This window comes from Staurois parvus, unplaced genomic scaffold (assembly GCF_062004578.1).
Source record: "Staurois parvus isolate SC_StPar_1 unplaced genomic scaffold, SC_StPar_1.0 ptg000340l, whole genome shotgun sequence".
Classification (NCBI taxonomy): Eukaryota; Metazoa; Chordata; class Amphibia; order Anura; family Ranidae; genus Staurois; species Staurois parvus.
Genome location: NW_028318136.1, coordinates 2,249,102 through 2,270,721, shown reverse-complemented (window position 1 = coordinate 2,270,721; position 21,620 = coordinate 2,249,102). Strand labels below are relative to the sequence as shown.

The following is a 21,620-nucleotide window of genomic DNA, read 5'->3' as shown; positions in this document are numbered from 1 at the left end:
GTTCCGGTAATAGGATCTCCCCCCCCCCCCCCGAGCTCAGTGTAGTACGGCCCAGGTAGTAGGATCTCCCCTCCCCCCCAGCTCAGTGTAGTACGGTCCCGGTAGTAGGATCTCCCCCCTCCCTCTCAGTGTAGTACGGTCCCGGTAGGAGGATCTCCCCCCCTCTCACTGTAGTACGGCCCGGGTAGTAGGATCTCCCCCCCCCCCCGGCTCAGTGTAGTACGGTTCTCCCGGTAGTAAGATCTCCCCCCCCCCGTTCAGTGTAGTACGGTCCCGATAGCAGGATCTCCCCCCCGGTTAAGTGTAGTACAGTCCTGCTAGTAGGATCTCCCCCCCAGTTCAGTGTAGTACGGTCCCGGTAGTAGGATCTCCCCCCCCAGTTCAGTGTAGATCGGTCCTGGTAGTAAGCTCCCCCGGCTCAGTGTAGTACCGTCCCGGTAGTAGGATCTCCCCCCTCCCTCTGTGTAGTACGGTCCCGGTAGTATGATCTTCCCCCTCTGTGTAGTACAGTCCGGGTAGTAGGATCTCCCCCCCCTCAGTGTAGTACAGTCCCGGTAGTAGGATCTCCCCCCCCCGTGTAGTAGTTCTGGAAGTAGGATTCCCCCCCCCCTCAGTGTAGTACATTCCATGTAGTAGGATCCCCCCCCCGCTCAGTGTAGTAGTCCCAGAAGTAAGATTCACCCCCCCCTCAGTGTAGTACGGTCCTGGTAGTAGGATCTCCCCCCCCCACGCTGTGTAGTACGGTCCCGGTAATAGGATCTCCCCCCCACGCTCAGTGTAGTAGTCCCGGTAGTAGGATCTCCCCCCCGGCTCTGTGTAGTACGGTCCCGGTAGTAGGATCCCCCTCTCAGTGTAGTACGGTCCTGGTAGTAGGATCTCCCCCCCTCCACGCTCAGTGTAGTAGTCCCGGTAGTAGGATCCCCCCTCAGTGTAGTAGTTCCTGTAGTAGTATCTCCCCCCCCAGTGTAGTACGGTCCCGGTAGTAGGATTCCCCCCCCTCAGTGTCGTACGGTCTTGGTAGTAGGATCTCCCCCCCCCCACGCTGTGTAGTACGGTCCCGGTAGTAGGATCTCCCCCCCACGCTCAGTGTAGTAGTCCCGGTAGTAGGATCTCCCCCCCGGCTCTGTGTAGTACGGTCCCGGTAGTAGGATCCCCCTCTCAGTGTAGTACGGTCCTGGTAGTAGGATCTCCCCCCCTCCACGCTCAGTGTAGTAGTCCCGGTAGTAGGATCCCCCCTCAGTGTAGTAGTTCCTGTAGTAGTATCTCCCCCCCCCAGTGTAGTACGGTCCCGGTAGTAGGATTCCCCCCCCTCAGTGTTGTACGGTCTTGGTAGTAGGATCTCCCCCCCCACGCTCAGTGTAGTAGTCCCGGTAGTAGGATCTCCCCCCCGTCTCTGTGTAGTACGGTCCCGGTAGTAGGATCCCCCTCTCAGTGTAGTACGGTCCTGGTAGTAGGATCTCCCACCCCTCCACGCTCAGTGTAGTAGTCCCGGTAGTAGGATCTCCCCCCCCCCCAGTGTAGTACGGTCCCGGGGGTAGGATCTCCCCCCCCCTCTCAGTGTAGTAGTTCCCGGTAGTAGGATCTCCCCCCCCACGCTCAGTGTAGTAGTCCCGGTAGTAGGATCTCCCCCCCCCCAGTGTAGTACGGTCCCGGGGGTAGGATCTCCCCCCCTCTCAGTGTAGTAGTTCCCGGTAGTAGGATCTCTCTCTCGCCCCCGGCTCAGTGTAGTAGTCCCGGTAGTAGGATCTCCCCCCCGGCTCAGTGTAGTAGTCCCGGTAGTAGGATCACTCTCTCCCCCCCGGCTCAGTGTAGTAGTCCCGGTAGTAGGATCTCCCCCTCTCAGTGTAGTACGGTCCGGGTAGTAAGATCTCCCCCCGGGTTCAGTGTAGTAGTCCCGGTAGTAGGATCTCCCCCCCCCCAGTGTAGTACGGTCCCGGTAGTAGGATTCCCCCCCTCAGTGTCGTACGGTCTTGGTAGTAGGATCTCCCCCCCCACGCTCAGTGTAGTAGTCCTGGTAGTAGGATCTCCCCCCCGGCTCTGTGTAGTACGGTCCCGGTAGTAGGATCCCCCTCTCAGTGTAGTACGGTCCTGGTGGTAGGATCTCCCACCCCTCCACGCTCAGTGTAGTAGTCCCGGTAGTAGGATCTCCCCCCCCCAGTGTAGTACGGTCCCGGGGGTAGGATCTCCCCCCCCCCCCTCAGTGTAGTAGTTCCCGGTAGTAGGATCTCCCCCCCACGCTCAGTGTAGTAGTCCCGGTAGTAGGATCTCCCCCCCCAGTGTAGTACGGTCCCGGGGGTAGGATCCCCCCCCCTCTCAGTGTAGTAGTTCCCGGTAGTAGGATCTCTCTCTCGCCCCCGGCTCAGTGTAGTAGTCCCGGTAGTAGGATCTCCCCCCCGGCTCAGTGTAGTAGTCCCGGTAGTAGGATCACTCTCTCCCCCCCGGCTCAGTGTAGTAGTCCCGGTAGTAGGATCTCCCCCTCTCAGTGTAGTACGGTCCGGGTAGTAAGATCTCCCCCCGGGTTCAGTGTAGTAGTCCCGGTAGTAGACTCCCCCCCGGCTCAGTGTAGTAGTCCCGGTAGTAGGATCTCCCCCCCGGCTCAGTGTAGTAGTCCCGGTAGTAGGATCTCCCCCCCGGCTCAGTGTAGTAGTCCCGGTAAAATGTTCTCCCTAAGCCGTCCACAGATGTCAGGTTGCAGTGAGTGATCCCGAAGCGCACGCCGTGTATGGAGGGAAGAGTCCTCTCTGCCCCGCCCCCCTCATTAACATGCAGATGCACACAGGCTGATCCCCGGTGTGAGTGCACCGCTCTGGCCGGCCCCGCCCCCCTGGGTGGATTCCATTGTTTTGGAGGAGGGGAGAGGTGGGAGGAGCCAGCCGAGTGGGAAGTGAAAAAAAAAATAACCGTCTGCGATCACTTTTTTTTTTCGCCGTAAAAAACTCCGATTAATTTCCGGATTATTTTTTTCCGCCGCCCGAGGCGTGTGATCGGAGGGGGGCGCCGTCCGGGGGTGCGGTGAGGATGCCACATCCGATCAGGCTTCGCCCTAACCCTCTATGTGTCTAGGCCACTTGGGTCCTGCATTGAGAGCCCGTGCTGGGATGACTCGGAGACCCCGGGCCGACTGCTGCTCAAACACCGCGGTGAGTTTGTTACAATTGTAGCAATTTCTCTTTAAATCTCTATAAGTCTGCCTTACCTGCACCCTGATCAGGAGGGGGGGATGGGGAGAGAGGGGGAGCACCCAGCCCCCACATTGCACCCCCCCACCCTGCACCCAACCCCCCTCTCCCTCTCCTCAGTCCTGCTCAGGGGCTCTCCCTGTCACGTCTGCAGGATGGCCTGGGACTGGGGGGTCCCCTGATGGCCCAGGGATGGTGACCCCCGTCCCCCCACACATCTGATGTCATTGGGAAGGATCCCCTGTCTGTGGCCTGGATGGATGGATGGATCTCCTAACCCTCATCTATACAATAGGGATCGCAGGTCCCCACATCTCCCCCCCCCCTCATCCTGATCACTGCTGGGGGGGGGGGGGGATGTACACACGGCCCCGGTGCCGGCACTCCGGACAGGAATTCCAGGGATCCCCCCATCCCCCCCCAGCTTTGTCCCTGGAAATCTCCTCCATGTACACAATACAACCACCGGATTCCCCAACATCAGCAGCCGTGCCTGTCATCCCCTCCGCTGCCTAGTGTGAGCGGGTCGCCATACACCGTACAATCTGCGTACAATCTCTGCTAGACTCATCAACAACCGTGTCCTATGAGCACCTACCTGATCTGGCCAATCCGGTCCTTGTGCTTCATAGTTGTCGGTAGATCTAAAGGAGATTGTACAATCAGATTGCTTTGAGCTCAGCTCACACCGTACAATCTCTGCTAGACTGGCCAACAACCGTGTCCTATGAGCACCTACCTGATCTGTCCAATCGGGTCCTTGTACTTCATAGGAAATTGTACAATAGATTGCCGTAAGCTGAGCTCACCCCGTACAATTTGCATACAATCTCTGCTAGACTCATCAACAACCGTGTCCTGTGAGGACCTACCCAGGGGCGGACTGACCATTCGGAAACTCAGGCGCTGCCCGAGGGCCCGGGGTCAGTAGGGGGCCCCATGAGATGCCCCTGGTACCTTTTTCATAGGCTTTTTTGAGTTTGGGCAAGGACACAGGGGCTCCATGATCCCCTATTGCCCGGGGGCCCCATGAGGTGTCAGTCCGCCCCTGGACCTACTTGATCTGTCCAGTCGGGTCCTTGTGCTTTCATAGTTGTTGGTAGATCTAAAGGAGATTGTACAATCAGATTGCTTTGAGCTCAGCTCACACCCTACAATCTTCATACAATCTCTGCTAGACTCACCAACAGCCATGTCCTGTGAGGATCTACCTGATCTGTCCAATCGGGTCCTTGTACCTCATAGGACCCAATCAGATTGTAACGTATGAACGGAGCGTAAAGCAATCTGCACCACCCATGATACAATCTGTACAATCTCCGATAGATCTACCGACAGCTATGCAGTGCAAGGATCTGCCCGATTGTATACAGATTGGTTGGATAGCTGCTCATCTGACATGGCCAGGGGCGGACTGACCATTTGGAAACTCGGGCACTGCCCGAGGGCCCCGGGGTCAGTAGGGGACCCCATGAGATGCCCCTGGTACCCTTTTCATAGGCTTTTTTGAGTTTGGGCAAGGACACAGGGGCCCCATGATCCCCTGTTGCCCGGGGGCCCCATGATCCCCTGTTGCCCAGGGGCCCCATGATCCCCTGTTGCCCGGGGGCCCCATGATCCCCTGTTGCCCGGGGGCCCCCATGAGTTGTCAGTCCGCCCCTGGACATGGCTTTGGTCCATCTGAAGTTGATTGTGCAGAGATTGTATGGTCCGGTAGTAACAAGCATGGTGGCCGTTACAAATGATCAATTTCTTTTCCCGATATAAATAGATTGACCACAACTATGTCATACAAGGACCTACCTAAGCTATGCAATCACGTTGGCCATTGCAACTTATTCTTGTTGGCAGATCTCAAAGGAGATTATACAATTAGATTGTAACGTGTGTATGCTGAGCTTAAAGTTACTGTATTGTACAATCTCCTTCAGATCTACAGATCACTATGTAGTGCAGCGGCCTGCCTGATTGGACAGATTTGTTAGGTCCTCATATGGCATTGGCGTATTTAGAGTTGATTGCGTAGAGATTGTATGGTGACATTGTAATGTGTGTGTGTGTGGTGACCCGAAGGCTTCAAGATGATTGTGTGGTCAGATTGGAACATGTATGGTGGTCAGAGACAGTTTGATAAATGATCAGTTTCTCTTCCCGTTGGCAATAGATTTCCCAAAAATATGTTCTTTAAACTTTCCAATCAGGCAGGCCCTTGCAGTACATTGTCAGGAGATTGTTCAATCAGATTGTTTGACGTTCACCACACATTACAATCTGATTGTATGGTCTGCTCTTGGTTCTTCACCCCTGTTACACTCTGATTGTACAATCTCCTCGAGATCTGCCATCAATGCCTGAAAGGATATCGATTGAGTGAATTGGTTAGCTAGGTCCTCCTGTCACATCGTTTTGGTAAAGCTAAAGTTCATTGTACAGATATCGTGTCCTCAGATTGTACCGTGTATAGTGAATCGATGTGACAGGAGGACCTACCTATCATTGTACAGATATCGTGTCCTCAGATTGTACCGTGTATAGTGAATCGATGTGATATGGGGACCTACCTATCATTGTACAGAGATCGTGTCCTCAGATTGTACCATGTATAGTGAATCGATGTGATAGGAGGACCTACCTATCATTGTACAGAGATTGTGTCCTCAGATTGTACCATGTATAGTGAATCGATGTGATATGGGGACCTACCTATCATTGTACAGAGATCGTGTCCTCAGATTGTACCGTGTATAGTGAATGGATGTGATATGGGGACCTACCTATCATTGTACAGATATCGTGTCCTCAGATTTTACCGTGTATAGTGAATCGATGTGATAGGGGGACCTACCTGTCATTGTACAGATATCGTGTCCTCAGATTGTACCGTGTATAGTGAATCGATGTGATAGGGGGACCTACCTATCATTTCCTTTAGATCGACTGATAACTGTAGTAAAAGGACCAGCCTGATTGACTGTAAATTGCCCGATTGGTTACAAATTGTTCAGATGGTTTAGATAAGTCTGTATATTATATAGTTTTGTTAGATCTAGATCTGATTGTACAGAGATTGTATGGTCAGATTGCAACCTATATGGTGAGCTTTAGATCTCCCAACAGCTGTGTCGTACAAGAGTCGGGATGATTGGATACAAATTGTTTGGGCGGTTTAGATCTTTCGATTTGGTAAATAAAACGTGGATTGTACAAAGTTGTTGCCGTGTATTGTGAGCTTTAGATCTACTGATCGCCGTGTATTGCCTGCTTGATTGATAGACTAGAATCAATGTTCATCTCCCCATATACATTACAATCAGATTGTATCACCTCTAGATCTGCCAACAATTATGTAGTGCCTGATTGGATAGATTAGATAAGCCTCATATTACATTGTTTTGGTAAATGTAATGTTGATCGTACAATCAGATTGTAACGTGTGTGTGGTGCCCCTAAAGGTTCCAGCATAAGGACTAGATTAGGCGTTTTTATACACCTAGCATTGATGCTTTCGTGAACCCATTGGGCGCTCGTGTGTGGGGAACCGCCAATGCGACGGAGGATCGGTGTGTGCAAGAGTCCAGCTGTGCATGCCACCTGTGGGAGGAGCTTTGGAGAAGAGAGGGAGGAGTTATGTAGTCCTTGCCCACGCCCCATCCCAGGGTGACAACACTGCTCAGTCCAGGTGTCACCTTAGGAAAGGAAGCGTGTTCATGGCAGGATTGATAAATGATATACAGGTCTAAAAAAGAAAAGGAATGCGGCCGTCGGGTTTCGTGTAGTTGGGTTCAAATCCTTCTTCGTGTTATCGGAGCGGTAGATTGGGTCCGGTGATGGCAGCTGCATTTCAGTACTGTCTGGGTGTTTGTTTATTATTATTATACAGGATTTATATAGCGCCAACAGTTTGCTCAGCGCTTTACAATATAACGGGAGACAATACAGCAACAATACAGTTCAATACAAGAGGGATAGGAGGGCCCTGATCCTTGGAGCTTACAATCTAGGAGGGAGGGGCTAGTGGTACAAAAGGTAGTAACTGTGGGAAATGGACTGGTAGGAGGAATAGAAGATTCCATTATCAGATGAAGGCAGGATAGGCTTCCCTGAGGAGATAGTCTCCTTGGCAATAGTCTGATAAATTGGGGTAGGGAGTTCCAGAGGATGGGGGAAGCTCTGGAGAAGTCCTGGGGATGAGCATGGGAGGAGGAGACGAGGGAGCTAGAGAGCAGGAGGTCGTGCGAGGAGTGGAGAGGATGGTTTGGGTGATATTTAGAGACAAGATCGGTGATGTAATTTGGGGCAGAGTATTATTGCACTAAGTCCCCCCACCCCCCCATTCAAAGGCGCCATTACCGATTGCATGCGCAAGACCCAGCTCGGGTTCCTGGTAATTGGCTGCAAGTGGCGGTACGTGTCCAAGACCAATCATCGCGGGTTGTCGCTTCATGAGTGATTACAGGTGAGAAGGCGTGATTACAGGTGAGGAGGCGTGATTACAGGTGAGGAGGCGTGGTTACGGGTGGGGAGGCGTGGTTACGGGTGGGGAGGCGTGATTACAGGTGGGGAGGCGTGGTTACAGGCGGGGAGGCGTGATTATAGGCGAGGAGGCGTGATTACAGGTGACAGCTGTCATCTTCCTATTGCTGCCAATGGGGCCTTTACTGACTCCATGCATGAGTGTGATTGGGGCCTCAGGCCAGGTCCACACCTCTGCAGTTTGATCCGTTTTTGCGGTGCATTTTGCGTTTTTTGCACATGCGTTTTCATTGTGTTTTAATCTGCTTAGCAACAAGGGGAAAACACACAGCAACAACGCACTACATGCTTTTCTGCAGCGTCTCTATTAGTCTATAGCGGGGGGGGGGGCAACTGTGATCCTCCAGCTGTTGGTGAACTACAAGTCCCATCATGCCTCTGCCTTTGGGAGTCATGCTTGTAACTGTCAGTTTTGCAATGCCTCATGGGACTTGTAGTTCTACAACAGCTGGAGGGCCACAGTTGCCCACTCCCGGTCTATAGAGCCAAAAATGCTACTTTTTGCATTTTAAAAAAAAGTCCCTGACCTTTTCCAAAAAATGCAGCGGGTGAAAAGTCGGAAATGTGAACGTGTCCCATAGGGAATCATGTTAAATGGACTGCTGTGCATTTCTGAAAAACGTTGCGGACAATGCTTAGGTGTGAACCTGGACTTATGCAGGCCATAGACGGGTCAAACATCGGCCGATTTTTCGAAGATAAACAAAAAATTGTTCGTTAAGCCGACATTACCACCAACGATTCCAAAAGTCGTCCGACTTAATCATAAAGTTCACCCCATATAACAGCCAGACGTCAGTCCCTTGCAGGTCACGGCTCATGCGCAAATTTTTTTTCATTAAAATGATTGTCTGGTTTGGCCATCATTGCCGAGAAAATCAGCCGTTTGTCCAAATCTGCAGCAAATTTTTCAACATGACTGATAATCTCAAAGTGCAAAAAACCTGAAAACCGGCCAACCAATTAACCCACTAACAGTGCGAAAATCGGCCAATTTTCAAACCGTCTATGGCCGGTATAAGGGTTTAATTTTCAGAGCGAACGTTCAGTCTCCATGCACACTAGCGGGTTTGTTTTTTCCTGCTCCTAGAAGCTGACAGTGTTGTCCTATGTGCCCATGCACACTACTTTATGCTAGAAGCGGTTTTCAAGCTTCAGCGTTTAGGAGCAAAAAAAAAATATTTTTTTTGAGTTTTCAGCTCCATGCACACTAGCATTTTTTTTTTTTTTAAGCTAAAAAAAACACTGGTAATAGCGATTTTCATTAGCGTTCTAGTAGCATTTAGGGCTTGTTCACACTTGACTTCTTCCCAAACGCCCCTACAGTGTTAGACAGGCATTTAATGAGCTTCGTATAGGCGTTTTACAAACGCTCTCCCAAACGCTCTATGCGCATTTTTGAGGCGTTTTCCAAGCATTAAAACCACACCACAATTGCCTATAATGAACTTAATGGTATTAACGCCCCGAAAACGCCTTCCAGGCATTTGAGGAGCTTCACCATAGACTTGAATGGGACGCGTCGCCATGGGAGGAGTCACAATAGACTTGAGTGGGAGGCATCACCATAGACTTGAATGGCAGGCGTCCCCATAGACTTGAATGGCAGGCGTCCCCATAGACTTGAATGGCAGGCGTCCCCATAGACTTGAATGGCAGGCGTCCCCATAGACTTGAATGGCAGGCGTCCCCATAGACTTGAATGGCAGGCGTCCCCATAGACTTGAATGGCAGGCGTCCCCATAGACTTGAATGGCAGGCGTCCCCATAGACTTGAATGGCAGGCGTCCCCATAGACTTGAATGGCAGGCGTCCCCATAGACTTGAATGGCAGGCGTCCCCATAGACTTGAATGGCAGGCGTCCCCATAGACTTGAATGGCAGGCGTCCCCATAGACTTGAATGGGAGGCGCCGCCATAGACTTGGATGGGAGGCGCCGCCATAGACTTGGATGGGAGGCGCCGCCATAGACTTGGATGGGAGGCGCCGCCATAGACTTGAATGGGAGGCGCCGCCATAGACTTGAATGGGAGGCGCCGCCATAGACTTGAATGGGAGGCGCCGCCATAGACTTGAATGGGAGGCGCCGCCATAGACTTGAATGGGAGGCGCCGCCATAGACTTGAATGGGAGGCGCCGCCATAGACTTGAATGGGAGGCGTCGCCATAGACTTGAATGGGAGGCGTCATAATAGACATAATAGTCATAATAGACATAATAGTCATAATAGACATAATAGTCATAATAGACTTGAATGGGAGGCGTCGCCATAGACTTGATTGGGACATGAGGCTTCAATTTTGACACAGCGCGACACTTACCACTTCAGTGTGAACAGCACTGTGTGCTGCCATGTGTATCATTTTCATAGGCATTTGAGGAGCGTTAAAATCATCTCTCAAATGCCTGCTTTCAACGCTAGTGTGAACTGAGCCTTAGAAGCATTTAGGAGCATCAGTGTTTTATTAGCATTTTACAGTACATGTAGGGAGGAAAAAAAGTTGTTAGGAGCATTTAACCTTTTTTTTTCTGCTGGAAAAATGCTCCAAAAAACTCTACAAAAACAATTTTTTTTCTGCTCCTTGATGCCGAAGCTCAAAATATGCTAAAAGCCTAAAGAGGTGTGCATGGATCTGTAGGAAAATACTATTTAACTTCTAGGAGCAGAAAAAAATGCCAGTAACTGCTTCTAGAAGCTTAAAAAAACGCTAGTGTGCATGGAGCCTTAGGCCCCATTCACAACTGAGCGTTTTGTAGCGTGAAGCTCCAAAATGCTAGAGGAGGAAAAAAAAAATCAGTAATACTCTATGGCAGGGGTGTCAAACTCCATTTCATCATGGGCCGTATCAGTGTTATGGTTTCCCTCAAAGGGCCGGTTGTATCTGTAAGGCCAGATGTCCAGAGCACACCCCCCCCCCCCACCCATTACATAAGAGGTCAAGAATCCCACACCCTCCCTAACATCACCGTGCAGGAAGTGCAGGGTCTGGAGGAGGACCAGAGGAGGAGTGCAGTCAGTTACCTGCTGAATGACCAGGGGAGGCAGAGATTAGGGTGTGCGGGGGATGAGGAGGATTTGGCAGAGGATTTCTATTCTCCTCTCTGCTGCCAACTGGTGAGACAAGGTGGGGGCGGAGACCAGGGGGTACCTGCAGAAGAGGTGCAAGGGCCACATGAAATGGCCTAGAGGGAGAGATTCGGCCTGCGGGCCTTGTGTTGGACACTTGTGCTCAATGGAGATGGTTCACATCTCCACTGCAGAACGTCTGAAGCTCAAAAAAGTTTGAAAGCTGCTTTTGTAGCTCCATTCGGGCCGATTGATTTGTTTTTGGTACGCTTTCATTCCTATAGAAATGCATGGAAATGTGCAAATTGCGCATTTTCATGTGCTTCAGCGCGTTTTGACACACAACCAAGAGCCAGGGGCGGACTGACCATTTGGAAACTCCGGCACTGCCCGAGGGCCCGGCGTCAGTAGGGGGCCCCATGAGATGCCTCTGGTACCTTTTTCATAGGCTTTTTTGTTTGGCCAAGGACACAGGGGCCCCATGATCTCCTATTGCCCGGGGGCCCCGTGAGTTGTCAGTCTGCCCCTGCTGGCATGGCAACAATTGATGTCACAGATGTAATTTTTTTCTATAGGGTAATACAAAAATGGCAGAACCCAAAAACCCCTGAACAAATCGCGGACAAATATTTGCAAACGTACATAAAAACGTGCAAAAGAAACGCAAAAACGCTTCACTCAGGAGTGATTGGGGCCTAAGGGAGTGCTTTCCCGGCAGAAAAAAATGCTGAACGCTTCTAAGCGCTCTTAGCAGCTTTTTTTGTGGGTTTTTTAAAAAAAAATTTTTTAACTTTATGCAGTGTAAAAATGCTAATAAAACACCAAACACTTTTCATCCAGTGTTTTATTTTTTTTTTATTAGCTCAAAAAAAAAACCCACTAGTGTTCATGGAGCCTCAGAGTTTTCCTTTCATCTTGGCCCAATCGGTACCAGAAGAGGTGGATTACAATCGTGGCCGTTTTACCACCATTCACACTAGGATGGCATGTCAAAGCTCGCAATGTGAACGCGTCACAAAACACGGAAGCCATTTATTGCGAGGCCCCCTTTACATTGGCATGCTGATGCAGTAAATCCAGACGGTTAGAGCATATTTTTAACATTGAGAACGGTCTCATCCGCATTGTTGGGGCCAACTGCCAATGTTGCGGGGCCGTGCAGCAAATGCATCCAATGGGCAGCGTGGCAAAGGGCGAGATCAGTTTAAAATCCCTTTTCAAACGTGGGAGGCAGCATATCGCTTCCTGACAAAGCAATCCATTACAGAATGTGACTGAGCCGCTATGCCCATGTGATAGGGGCCTTCATGGAACCCCAAACCCGCCAACCAAGATTTGGGTTCTTACATGTCATGCTTGAAATTCCAACAGCTTGGGTGCATATTTATCTATTTCAGGTACTTGTATAGCGTCATCAATTTACGCAGCGCATCACATCTAAGGTCCCTAACTTACATTCATACATACACATACTAGGGCCAATTTAGACAGGATCCAGTTCACCTACCAGCATGTCTTTGGAGTGTGGGAGGAAACCGGAGTACCCGGAGGAAACCCACGCAGGCACAGGGAGAACATGCAAACTCCAGGCAGGTGGTGCCGTGGTTGGGATTCGAACCGATGACCCGAGTACTGCCAGGCGGAAGTTCTAACCATTTAGCCACTGTGCTACCCATATGGCAGTCCACTGAAATGAAAGGTCTGTCCTATGTGCAAAACACGAAAAATGCCCGCCGGGTAAGCCCTGGTTCACAGTGTCCGGGGTCTGACAAGGGGTGAGATTGTAGACGCATGGTGGACATCTTCTTTATTCAGAACTTCTAGGTTTTGCAGCTTTGTGCCAGGAAATATGGAAGTTTTCTATATTCAGTAATTGAAAGCCTTTGTTGCCATTTTTGAAAATATTTTTTGCGTTTTATTTTTGACAATGTGACATTCGGTTGCTGGTCACAGTGCAGTTATGGTGACAATGTAACATTCAGTTGCTGGTCACAGTCTAGTTATGGTGTCTCCTAATACTGTGGAATATTGGTCATGACCGCTCGACCAGTAGTCTTTTTTTTTTTCTCTTCTAGAAGCCGTTTCCCACTGCTTTTTAAACTGGTCTTTGAGTTCAGATGGGTGGGGGTGGGGGGTTTGATGATCCTGGTTGGGGCCCCATACAATAATGCATTTTGCATCTCTATTCTATAAGATGAAAAGAGTGTATGGGCTTCCCTGGAACATGCTCCTCCGTATACTGACAGCTAACCACATCTTTCTGGTAGGACCATAACTGGGCTCTCAAGGGTTTGTCAGCTTCTATATTTTAGAACTGTGAAAACTCTGAAATTTTAAACGTTTACAACAGGAGTGACTTTGTATTATTTTGAAATCTTTGTCAAGTGTCTTGCCCTGAGGTGTCAGGGATCAGTTTCGCTTTACTAGTGAAGGCAATGCCATCGAATTTCGATTTCTCAGTTTACTTTAGTGTAGAGCAAACTGACTTTCTCGGGGAAGAGAAGAGCTGTGTCCAGATTGTAGCAACTCTTGGCAATCCATCACGTCCTATTCTTCACTTATCTGAAATCTGGTTGGTTGCAACGGGTTATTGCCCTTTGTTTATTAGCCTTTCTTGTACTGTTATTAAATTTGTTGAAATTGTATCTTTTTATAAATGATACCAGGACTAGGTATAGTCTAATAGACATACTATTAGAATTTGACCTTTTTATTGTATGTCTTACTAGTGAAAAATGTATTTTATTATAAGTACTTATGTAGTGCCATCAATTTATGCAGCGTTTTACACATATTGTACATTCACACCCATCCCTGCCCTTAAGGAGCTTACAATCTAAGGTCCCTAACTCAAATTCATACATACTGGGGACTGTCTGGACAGGAGCAAGTTAACCTAACAGCATATCTTTGGCTTGTGGAAGGAAACTGGAGCCGTGGTTGTGCCGTGGTTGTGCCGTGGTTGAGATTCGAACCAACGACCTTAGTACTGCTAGGCGGAAGTGCTAAACACGTAGCCACTGTGCTGTCCACGCACAATGTATTAATACGAGGCCAACTAAGTACGTTAAATGGCCAAGAGCATGATGGGACCCCTCCAGAGTTCAGGTCTAGTGAAGAGTATAGTTAATGCTACAACATACAAAGACTGTTTAGAAAATTGGGCTTTCAACCTTTTGGTAGCAGTTTAGGGAAGACCCTTTCCATCTTGACAGCTTGACTACTCCTGTGCGCAAAACCAGGTCCATAAAGACATAAGATGAGTTTCTTGTGCAGGAAATTGAGTGGCCTTCACAGAGCCATGAACTTGACACTCCTGAAGTGTGAGTTGGAATGCCAAGATCTTCTCATCCAACATCAGTACCTTACCTCACAAATGTTCTTTTGGCTAAATGGGTACAAATTGCTACAAATACACGCCAAAATCTTGTGGAAAGGCCTCCCAGAATAGACACCTGTCACCTCTTTGAGCTTGTTGGACAATCCATGGTTTCAGAATGGGATGTCCAACAAGCTCATAAAGGTGTGATAATCAAGTTTCTATAACAATATGAATGTTTAGTTATTAAATGGAGGCATTGGGTTAGGCCAGACTTCCTCAACCTTTTCAACACAGAGGAACCCTTGAAATAGCTTTCTGGTCTCAGGGAACCCCTGCTAAAAATTACTATATCTACAACTAATGCTACATTAGTGTGATGGTCAGTGGGAAGAATGCTCCTTACATTTGTGGTCATTGAGAAGAATTACCTCCTTGAAGATAGCCAAAAAGATCAATGGTGTCAATGGGAACTTATCTGAGAGGCAGAAATTGCTGAAGGAACCCCCTAGCAACTTCTGGAGGAAACCTAGGGTTCCATGGAATCCTGGTTGAGAAACCCTGGGTCAGACTGTGCAAACTTCAGTTCTTGGCAAGGCCATTGGATTGCCCTATCTCTCCTGAGTAGTTCTATTGACTGTCGGTTCTGTATTTTTTATTGGATGAGTAAAATGGTAAATCTACACATAGAGTTCCATGACAAGATTGTGTCTTGTGAGAAAACTGGTTGTGGTAGAAAATGTAGTACACCAAGAACCTTAGCCGTTGACTCTACTAATATACATCACCTATTTCCATCAAGGAATGTGTTCAGTCATTGAAGTGTTCCGATCAGATAACTAAAGGTCTGAAATCATGGTCTGAAGATCCAGTCTCCATGTGATTCTGAACTGTTGTTCCATACTTGTGTAGGCCATGTGTTTTTTGGACAGAACAGATAACCCCTGTCACTTTTCCTGTAATTGGGAGACAAATAGCCATCAAACCAAAAAGTAAATAATCCGTATCAGATCGTTGATTCTTCCCCTGACGTCGGTCATGTAGATCATTGGCTTCAGAAGTCGGAGGGTGCCCACGGACTCCTATCCTGATTGTCAGGTTAGGGGCAATCAACTCAGGCCAGTATGGGTATCTTCCGATGGTTTTGGTTCTGTTGTCACAAATATAATATAAAAAACAAACAAACACGAGAACACATGACCATAATGATTTTAAGAGTAAATAAGAGATGTTTGAGTTTGCCATGTGTGTTTTCTTGGCTTCTTTCCATTAGTAGTGCCATTTAGAGATGGTGGAGGAAACACATTTTGGAGGAATCAATAATAAGCGTGACAGGGGGCTGCGCTACTTAAAGAATAATAAGTGAAAAAAATGAATAGCAAAGACTACATATAAATGTGTCCTTCATCCAAATGTGAACATACCATATAAATACAAATGGTTAGTGCAAAAAATACCAAGTGACAGTACTGGCCGCAAAAAATGGCTTTAAAGTGCTAGTGACACAGGTGAATAATTGAATAATTCAGACGCTGATGTAAAGAAAAAGTGACTCAGTCCCAAATAATCAATCCAAACAATGATGAGCAACTCAATCCAAAAAGTGACTCAGTCCCCAAAAAAATATATATAAATGAAATTAAAATAAAAAACAGTCCCCAAAAAAATATATATAAATGAAATTAAAAATAAAAAACAGTCCCCAAAAAAATATATAAATGAAATTAAAAATAAAAAACAGTCCCCAAAAAAATATATAAATGAAATTAAAAATAAAAAACAGTCCCCAAAAAAATATATAAATGAAATTAAAAATAAACAGTCCCCAAAAAAAAATAAATGAAATTAAAAATAAACAATCCCCAAAAAAAAATAAATGAAATTAAAAATAAAAAACAGTCCCAAAAAATATAAATTAAATAAAAAATAAAAAACAAAACACAGTGAATGTTAAGTGCATGCCGTGACACATCCCGTGCTGCAAACATATACGAAAAAATCCTCCAGCAACTAGCGTGTGCGCTCACCTTCAAAATTTGACCCACAAGGGGTCACAAAGCATAGAAAGCCTCAAACGATAATTTTCAGGGAATCGATCCTCGGTACAATCACAAAGCCACCGGTCCTCTCCAATGGCGCCGACAAACACAAGCATGCTCCAGAAATGGCCGCAGACCTCTGTCATCCCCAGTGTCTCACAAAGAACGTGCAAGCAAGAAGACTCCCATAGTGTAATATGTCACAAATGTTATTTTAAATAGCATCTAAAAATTCTTGCTGTAAAAAAACTGCAGGGAAGGTGTATGTGAATGGGAGTCACCATGCTTCCATCATATTTGTTACGGATGGCAGCTGCCATCTTGGTACTCCCATGCACATACACCTTCCCTGCAGTTTTTTTACTGCAAGAATTTTGCTTATGTTGGTCTGCGGACCTATTTTAAATGTGAGTAGGAATTGTTAGATGCTATTTAAAATAAAGTTTGCTGGAGCATGCTTGTAAGTGTTTGTCGGCGCCATTGGAGAGGACCGGTGGCTTTGTGATAGTACCGAGGAACGATTCCCTGAAAATGATCATTTGAGGCTTTCTATGCTTTGTGACCCCTTGTGGGTCGAATTTTGAAGGTGAGCGCACACGCTAGCCGGTGGAGGATTTTTTCGTATATGTTTGCAGCACAGGATGTGTCATGGCACGCACTGAAGATTCACTGGGGGGGGGGGGGGGGGGTGTTGTTTTTTGTTTTTTTTTTGGGTCTGGTTTTTTTTTTTTTTTTTTAATTTCATTTTATGTTTATATATATATATATATATATATATATATATATATATATATATATATATATATATATATATAATTTTTTTTTTTTTTCTTTTGGGACTGAGTTACTTTTTGGATTGAGCTACTCACATTTTTTTGGATTGATTATTTGGGAATGAGTCACCTTTTCTATACATCAGCGTTTGAATTATTCACCTGTGTCCCTAGCACTTTATAGCCGTTTTTTGCGGCCAGTACTGTCCCTTTGCTCTAATCATTTGTATTTATATGGAATGTTCACATTTGGATGAGGGACACATTAATGCTATTCATTTTTTTCACTTATTCTTTAAGTAGTGCAGCCCCCTGTCACTCAGATTATTAATTTTTCACTATTTTGGAAAATAGGTGTTTGCAGCCACTTTATTTGATTTATTTTTTTGGGTCACTTGGGGTAGGAAGGTAGCGCTGGAGGATCATCTCTATACATTCTGGAGGAAGACGCTATAATCGATGTCACAATAAAAATCAATACTTGGACCAAACACCTTTTCATGGGCAGCACAGCGGCTAAATGGTTAGCACTTCTGCCTGGCAGTACTAGGGTCATTGGTTCGAATCCCAACCACGGCACCTCCTGCATGGGGTTTGCATGTTCTCCCTGTGCCTGCGTGGGTTTCCTCCAGGTACTCCAGTTTCCTCCCAAAGACATGCTGGTAGGTTAATTGGCTCCTGTCTAAATTGTCCCTAGTATGTGTATGTATGAATGTGAGTTAGGGACCTTAGATTGTACGCCCCTTGAGGGTTAGGGACTGATGTGAATGTACAATATATATGTAAAACACTGTGTAAATTGATGGTGCTATATAAGTACCTGTAATAAAATAGTAGCACATTTGTGTAGCAAAACCACACATGCATTACCTGTTACAATGTCCTGGTATGCATCTTTTTTTTTTTTTTTGTTTAGTACAATAAATCTAGGTATGTATCTAGGACATTTTCTTTAGGCAAAGTTTTTATATGTGCATTTGGGGGGGCAGTTAAAAATGTATAGTTGCAATGGCAGCAGACGGGGGGGGGGGGGGGGGGGGGGGTGTTTTACGCACATGGTTGAGATGCATTTGTTTGGCAAAAAGGGGGTTAAAACAGATGGTGATGGTGAGGAGGTATCATTTCTGTTTCCCCACTGGCTGGTAATTGCCTCTGAAAAGCATTACACCGATTGTTCTTCAGAGGAGAGGTGGGTTCAGACGTACGTCTAATCCTAGCCTGGAAGAGTTTGCATTCCACATTTGTGTTTTTTTGCCTAGTGAATGACAGACCCAGAAAATACCGATTGGAAGTGCTGACTTTATTGGCTGTGTACTTATAATGGGAGGGTGATTGATTAGTAAATGCAGCAAGGATGGGGATGTTGGCCCCAAAATGTGCAGAAGTATAGTTGGCAATTCTCACCTTAATATTACCAGTCTGATGGCCACGAGGTCCCTCCTCGACACCGACACCTTTTTAATGCTGGCCTTCATTTGTCCTGGCACATTGGAATGTATACTGCGCATGCATAGCTCAGTGTTATTAAAGCCCAGGACCCTGCATTCACTATATCTGGTCTCCCCGGACCCTGCATTCACTATATCTGGTCTCCCCGGACCCTGCATTCACTATATCTGGTCTCCCTGGACCCTGCATTCACTATATCTGGTCTCCCCGGACCCTGCATTCACTATATCCGGTCTCCCCGGACCCTGCATTCACTATATCCGGTCTCCCCGGACTTTGCATTCACTGTATCCGGTCTCCCCGGACTTTGCATTCACTGTATCCGGTCTCCCCGGACCCCGCATTCACTGTATCCGGTCTCCCCGGACCCCGCATTCACTGTATCCGGTCTCCCCGGACCCCGCATTCACTGTATCCGGTCTCCCCGGACCCCGCATTCACTGTATCCGGTCTCCCCGGACCCCGCATTCACTGTATCCGGTCTCCCCGGACCCCGCATTCACTGTATCCGGTCTCCCCGGACCCCGCATTCACTGTATCCGGTCTCCCCGGACCCCGCATTCACTGTATCCGGTCTCCTCGGACCCCGCATTCACTGTATCCGGTCTCCCCGGACCCCGCATTCACTGTATCCGATCTCCCCGGACCCCGCATTCACTGTATCCGGTCTCCCCGGACCCCGCATTCACTGTATCCGGTCTCCCCGGACCCCGCATTCACTGTATCCGGTCTCCCCGGACCCCGCATTCACTGTATCCGGTCTCCCTGGACCCCGCATTCACTGTATCCGGTCTCCCCGGACCCCGCATTCACTGTATCCGGTCTCCCTGGACCCCGCCTTCACTGTATCCGGTCTCCCCGGACCCCGCATTCACTGTATCCGGTCTCCCCGGACCCCGCATTCACTGTATCCGGTCTCCCCGGACCCCGCATTCACTGTATCCGGTCTCCCCGGACCCCGCATTCACTGTATCCGGTCTCCCCGGACCCCGCATTCACTGTATCCGGTCTCCCCGGACCCCGCATTCACTGTATCCGGTCTCCCCGGACCCCGCATTCACTGTATCCGGTCTCCCCGGACCCCGCATTCACTGTATCCGGTCTCCCCGGACCCCGCATTCACTGTATCCGGTCTCCCCGGACCCCGCATTCACTGTATCCGGTCTCCCCGGACCCCGCATTCACTGTATCCGGTCTCCCCGGACCCCGCATTCACTGTATCCGGTCTCCCCGGACCCCGCATTCACTGTATCCGGTCTCCCCGGACCCCGCATTCACTGTATCCGGTCTCCCCGGACCCCGCATTCACTGTATCCGGTCTCCCCGGACCCCGCATTCACTATATCTGATCTCCCACACAACACAGAACATGGAAATGCAATTATTTTAGTAAATATAAACTGCTAAATACCTTTTCTCATCAGCAGTTAGAGCAGTCTTGTGACATGTATCAGTGTCTGGCTGAGCACTGGTTAAATCTTGTAGGAGGAGTTTCATTCTGCTCTGTCCTATGAGGCTGCATGACCCTTGCCCCTCTGTCTAGATGGTGCTAATTGGTCCTGTGCTGGTCACATTCACCCTTCAAAGAGGAAAAAACTCTAGCCATACACACGAAACATGAGCAGAGTGAATCCTAGAGCTCTGTACTATCAGCAGATAGGTGGGGGACATTAGAAGAAGGGGAAGATCAGAGAAGACAGGATCAAAATCCTTTTTACACAATGCAGAGGATTAACCCCTTAGGTCCCACAATGAGTATAACCAGCATGCTTTACTGCATATACAGACTGATGTTACTGTTGTGGGTTTAGTAACTCTGGATATATGTGAACCCAGGCTGAGACTCCGTTCCCACCAATGCGTTTTTTAGTGCTTTTTGCAGAAACACACTACAGTCCATTTAACATGATTTCCTATGGGACATGTTCAAATCTGTGCGTTTTCACCCGTTGCATTTTTTGGAAAGGGTCAGGGACTTTTTTGAACACACAAAGTTGCGTTTTTGCTTCTATAGACTTCAATGGAAATGCTGCAGAAAAGCACTTATTGTGTTTTTGTCTCGTTTTTGATGCATTTTGCTTTTTAAATCCGCCTAGCAACAAGAAAATTAAAAAAAAAAAACACAGCAACAATGCAAATGCAGAAATGCAAAACGCAATGCAGAAATGGCTCAAACGCAACCTGCATAGGTGTGAACCTAACCTTAGGCCAGCCTTACCTGGGTCGATTTTTGAATGCTCAAATCAGACCTAAAAATAATCGGCTAATTTTCGCTCTGTTAGTGCGTCAATAGCAGCGGCCAATTTTCGTAGTTCCTCCCCATTTCATTTATTGGGCATGCTGGAAAATTTGTGAAAAACAACCGATTTTCGAAATCATTGGTGGCACCATCGGATTACAGAACAAACGATGTTTTCAATTTTCGATCAAAAAATTGTTCGGAATTCGACCCATGTATGGCCTGCTTTAGACAAGACGTGTGTTACTGATGGGATCACCTGGTGATGATAAAATAAAGAGTCTAAAAAAAGACTAATGCAGCCGCCGCATTTAGAGACTAGTGAGCTGCAATTTATTCCATTTTTTTGGGTTTAGCTGCACTTTACAGCCTTCAACCAAATTTCTGATCTGACAGGTTCTCTTTTCGATATATACTAGTCTCTGACATACGGTGGAGTCTGTGATTTTGTGGAATCCTTTGTGCTCCAAGTCCTAGCAGTATATCCCAATGAACTGGCAGGCCACATATTCATCAGCTCACTGATTGCCTCCATGTTCTGTCTTTCTTTTGGCCATATCCAATTTATATCCAAGTTCACCAGTTAAAATCCTCCTACGTAGGACTATGAATAAGACCTTGTTTATCCAGACGGTAAAAACGTGTCATTCGCCTGCGTTTTTACCTCCCCTCTATCAAAAATCCAACTAGGCAGCCGGAGGGGGTTGTACGGATACAAAGAAAAACAAACAGAGGGCGTGCCGGCCTAGTGCTTTATCATAAAAAATATTTATTGGAAGGATAAAAAGAAAGTCTCGTACTCACAATTGACAAACAGGTGAAAGGCACATCACACGACACAGCGGTGTCCAATCCACATTGCATAGAAGTCCAAAAATGGAACCCTGGACTTCCAACAGTCTAACACGTTTCGAGGACTCAGCCTCTTCCTCAGGGCTGCCAGATTCACACATTGAAGTCAATGGGACCTTGCCGCAACTGCAAGCCAAACACTCAGCTCATGGTTGCAGCACATTTAGT

General features: G+C 47.7%; 1 protein-coding gene across 2 annotated transcripts in view; it reads left to right on the top strand.

Annotated features, from left to right (window-relative positions):
• Positions 1-2,880: 2,880 nt before the first annotated feature.
• The window catches only part of BICRA (BRD4 interacting chromatin remodeling complex associated protein), a 147,438-nt gene continuing 128,698 nt past the window's right edge, over positions 2,881-21,620 (top strand). Inside the window, exon 1 of one of the 2 annotated variants that reach the window (XM_089684236.1) lies at positions 2,881-3,140. The gene's annotated coding sequence lies outside the window, so the exon portion shown is untranslated. The remainder of the gene's footprint in view (positions 3,141-21,620) is intronic. The other variant, XM_089684237.1, reaches the window with a different exon arrangement.